This window comes from Hypanus sabinus, chromosome 9 (assembly GCF_030144855.1).
Source record: "Hypanus sabinus isolate sHypSab1 chromosome 9, sHypSab1.hap1, whole genome shotgun sequence".
Taxonomy (NCBI): Eukaryota; Metazoa; Chordata; class Chondrichthyes; order Myliobatiformes; family Dasyatidae; genus Hypanus; species Hypanus sabinus.
In genome coordinates this window covers 96,034,933-96,039,844 of record NC_082714.1, presented here as the reverse complement: position 1 = coordinate 96,039,844, position 4,912 = coordinate 96,034,933, and the positions used below count along the sequence as shown (strand labels likewise).

Genomic DNA, 4,912 nt, shown 5'->3' with positions numbered 1-4,912 from the left:
CTTCAAGCTCATCTGTCTTATTTCTGACACTACGCGCATTCAAGTGTAGAATTCTTATCCCATTCCTCCTCTCTTTGCTTAAAACACTGTCTACTGTACCTAACCCAGCTCCTTGAACTTCCATCGGGCAAATTGCACCCTGAATTTTGATGACCTTCTCAAGATCACCCAAACCTTGTACACATTTAACCATTTAACCCCATGCACCTTCTGACCAACCCTCTGGATCTGGATCCCTGCCCCCTGCACATCTAGTTTAAACCCCCCCGAGCAGCACTGGCAAATACTCCTGCAAGAATGTTAGTACCCCTCCGGTTCAGATGTAGACTATCCCTTCGAAACAGATCCCAATGTCCCTGGAACAAAGACCAATTATCCAAAAACCTGAACCCTTCCTTCCTGCACCATGCTCTCAGGCTCGGATTAATGTGCATAATCATTCTATTCTTCGCCTCACTCGCACGTGGCACAAGTAGCAATCCCGAGATTGTCACCCTGGAGGTCCTGCCTTTCAGCTTCACTCCTAACTCCCTGAACTCTCTAAGCAGGACCCCCTCACTCACCTTACCTACATCATTGGTCCCTACATGGACCACTACATCTGGGTTCATGCCCTCACTCTCAAGAATAGCCTGCACCCGATCTGAAATGTCCCGGACCCTGGCACCAGGGAGGCAACATACCATCCGAGACTCCCGATCTGCCCCACAAAATCTCCTATCTGCCCCCCTAACTATAGAGTCCCCTAAAACTATCGCTCCCTTCTCTTCCCTCCTCCCCTTTCTAGTTGAGGGTTCAACCTCTGTGCCAGAGGCAGGACTACTACAACTCATTCCTGGTAGGTCATCCCCATCAACAGTATCCAGTACGGTATACTTATTGTTAATGGGAATGGCAGCAGGGGTGCTCTGCTCTCTCTGCCTGCTCCCCCTGCCTCTCTGGACCGTCACCCATCTGCCTACTTCTTGGTTTTTTGGTGTGACTACCTCCTGATAACTCCTATCTATCTCTGCCTCCACCTCCCGAATGATCCGTAGTTCATCCAGCTCCTGCTCCAACTCCCTAACTCGGGCTGATAGGAGCTGCAGCTGGACGCACCTTTTGCAGGTGTGGTCATCAGGGACAACTGTGTTGACCCTGACCTCCCACATACTGCATACGGAGCACACCACTGCTCTGACTGTCTCCCCCATACCTGAACTGAATTAATAGAATGTCTAAAAAGCACCTAGCGACCTTACCTTCTTCCCCTCAGCGAGCAATCACACAAGCTTACCGAAGTCCCCTTACGCCGAAGCCCACTTAGCCAAAGCCCAGGACTCTGCTTCCACCGACTCCGCTGCCCGCTCTGAAAAGAAGTCCTGCCTTTTAAAGTGCTATTATCCCAGTGTCTGCACTGTACTGTAAGTACTTTAAACCTTGTTTTATAATGTTGCTTATATTGTACATTGATGCTGTTATTTATGTATTTGTGCTCATTATATTCCATATACTGAATTTTACTTCTAACTTTAATTTTATGCAATTATTCCCTGTAATTCTTGAATGCCTGTTTCATGTCACGCTAACACACCACAGCCAACTGCTAATGCATTGAACTGTATACGGTGAATAAAGTTAATTGTTGATCCTTGAAGATGGAGTACACGGAGATCGGCATTGATAAGCAGGGGCGGGTAAGCCGTTTGAACTGACTTGACTGTAATCTATGAAAGGTAGTTCAAGCTCGTCATGTTTCTCGTTACTACTTCATTCGACGAACAGAGAGCAGCCGACAAAAGACAAACCCACTGTGAACCCACCGCTAAGTTGTCTCTTTATTAAGTGCCATGTTACAAAATTCAATCTCAATCGTCTCCTGGTGGATCTCTCCCCAATTTACAAACAGAAGTTTAGACACAGCATAGTGAGAAACATTCTGCATAGGATTACGTGTACCAAATGATGAGCGACCAAAACATACATCTCTATATTTATTAAACATTTTTCCAGTTCCCAGAAACGGACATTTGCTACAGAATTACATTGCAGAAGGCGGCTGCACAGCCCCAGTGCGGGTTTCACTGCGTTGGTGAGCTGCCACCCGGCGGGGCCTCACTGCGCACAGGCGGACGAAGAGATGGTTTTGCGCAGCGGCGAGCTCAGCGAACTGTGACTCACGCTGCAGGAATAGCTCGAGCCCTTGTTCCAGGCAGCGGCGGGAACCTGCAGGTAACTACTCAGTCTGTAGGTCTGGTCGGTGTCCAGGGACACGGCGCCTGTCGTCACGCCACTCTTTGTCTCCACGCCACCCACGCTCCAGCGCAGAGCGACCAATCCAGGCTTAAAGCCGCTCACGAGGCAGGAAAGAGTGGCAGAACCTGAGCCGGTCTCATGCGGGGAGGGAGGGAGCAGGAGGACCGAGGGCTTTCTGCTCTCGCTACCTGTGTGTGAGAAAGTGGTGGGAGAAAGAAGAAAATATCATCATTGACCTGTGAATTTCTGAAACAGCGCCACCGACTGACCGAACTCCGTCAAATTAAGATTCAATGTACCAACTGCAGACAATCCGTGAAAATTTGGGTACAGAATGCGACCATTCGACCCATTGTCAAACGCTATCATGGGATTGTTGCCCACCCCTCAGGTCAGGTCAGGTATATTCCACGCATTTCACGCCTTCCTGTTCTCTTTGCTGAGGCAGGTACCCGGAGGGGGGGAGCGGTGGTTACGAGAGGGCGGGGAGGTGGGAGACACACCAACAAATCCCCAAATCTAAATTCTAGCTACTATATGGTTATAGATATTTCAAATCTAGCCTTTGTTAGACGGGGTCGGTCCGTGATTGGAGTGGCAATGTAGATATCGTTAGCTCGCCGTCCATTAAGACAACAGGAAGTGGCGAAGATACAGAAAGTTGCAGAGCGCTTTTTCTCTTTGACATCTTCAAAGTCTGTTATTTTTCTTTATTGTATTTGGCCATACTGACGCAATTCTCTGTCACAAACTACGAAACGTTGACTTATAATGTTAACACTGGTTTGGACAATTAATCTCTATTAAGTTTAGGATTGAGTGCGGAAGATTTGTTGGAGATTATTTTGTGAGATTATTATTAGTGGAAGATTATTTTGGAATATGAGGAAGAGATTAATGGGTTAAATGACTGGACTTTGGAGTCCTGCTGCCTCATGAGGAAATTTCAAAGGTTGAATCAAATGTAGAAGTATTTCGACAAATCGATACTTCCGCCATTGTTGAGCCAGCTAGTAGTCCGATTGAAATGGGAATTTCTTCGGAATCGTAATTTGATCTAGAACGAGAAGTTTACTTACTCTTTATCTCCAGGATCGTCCCCGGTCCATAGAACCAAGCCACGCCACTTTCCCACACTCTGCAGTAATAGACGGCGGAGTCGCCGGGCTCCAAGCTGCCGATGGTCAGGATGTGACTGTTGGTGGAGGTGTCTCAGACGGTTGGAAACGTTCAGTGATGCCGGGTCCTCTGTAAATGCTATTACCAGTGGTATGGCCTATCAGCCCCTCCGGCCTCTTCCCGGGACGATGTCGGTCCCACCCAACATTGTAACTTCCAACGTTTCCATTCTGTATTCGGCACTCTAAGCGGGCAGTCTGTCCCGCGGAGACAGGTCCGGAGACTGGGGTCTGATTGAGGACTGGGGCCGCCAGGATACCTGTAATAAGACACAATAAAACTACCAGGTAATTTGCAGACATCAGAAGTGTTATCGATCGTTGAAAACTCTCAGAAAAATGGTTTTCAAAGTTTCAACGAATTTCTTTGCAGATAATTCGTGCTTTAACTAAACCACTTCTCACCTGGTAAATGGACCATTAGAGCCCACAGGAAATGCAGAATTGTGGACATTCCTTCGGTCAGTGAGCGTCCTAACATCCAAACGAACCGTGCGCTGTTGTGCAAACACCGGGAGTGGCTCCGGTTCTAGAGTCTGCAAACTGGACACTCCAGGCTCTTTATTAACCGGAGATGTTAATGAATGGGAGGGGCAGAGGCAGGATGGGGGCGGAGACTGACCACCTGTTCTCTGGAATCTACTGCTTGCGAATTCCATGATCGTAAAAATATTAATCTCTACCAAAATATTTTTATCTAGCTATGTTATATCAGAGATCCAAGGCAATCCGGTCTGATCAATATCTAGGAACTGAACTGGGGGTGGACATAATTTTAGACATTTGATGACGGCTGCATTTAGCAACATGTAGCAACTAATGTCTGCCTTAGCGAGCGACCAAGCCTACTCTCTTGAAATAGTCCCTGTAACCGTATTCAATACAGACTTATGAATGTACTGACGCAGTTCCTGTGTTTGGAAAATCATGTCATAAACACGATTTTCTGTCAGGAATTAAATAAAGCTGATCGCAACTATTCATGAATCAGAATCGCCTCATGATCAAAGTTTAAATTCGAAGTTAATTTATTATTAGGGTATGTATATGTCGCCATGTTCTATCCCGTGATTCATTTGCCTGCAGGGATTCACAGTAGTACAATGACATACAACATAATCAATGAAAAGCTACACAGAAAGACTGACAAACATTCAGTGTGAAAAAGAAAACAGACTGCGAAAATAGAAATACGAACAATAATGATATTCATTATAATTATGTAGTTATATAAAAATGAGAACATGATTGTAGATTCTTTGGAAGTGCGTAGAACAAAAACGCTATTGAATCGATGAAAACCTATAAACAAAGACCGACAGGTCATCAATGTGCAATAGACAAACTGAAAAAATACAATAATAGTTATTATTATTATTATTATTATTATTACTATTATTATAATAATAAGAGGGAAATGAAAGACTTTGGAACACGAACAAGTTGTACACTATTCTGATAGTAATATCTACAAATGTTGCCTTTCCAAAGGAACTACA

The 4,912-nt window shown here is 45.5% G+C and overlaps 1 pseudogene; it reads right to left on the bottom strand.

Moving 5' to 3' along the window:
• Window positions 1-1,872: 1,872 nt before the first annotated feature.
• Window positions 1,873-3,922, bottom strand: LOC132398882 (immunoglobulin lambda-1 light chain-like; annotated as a pseudogene).
• Between the last annotated feature and the right edge of the window lie 990 nt (window positions 3,923-4,912).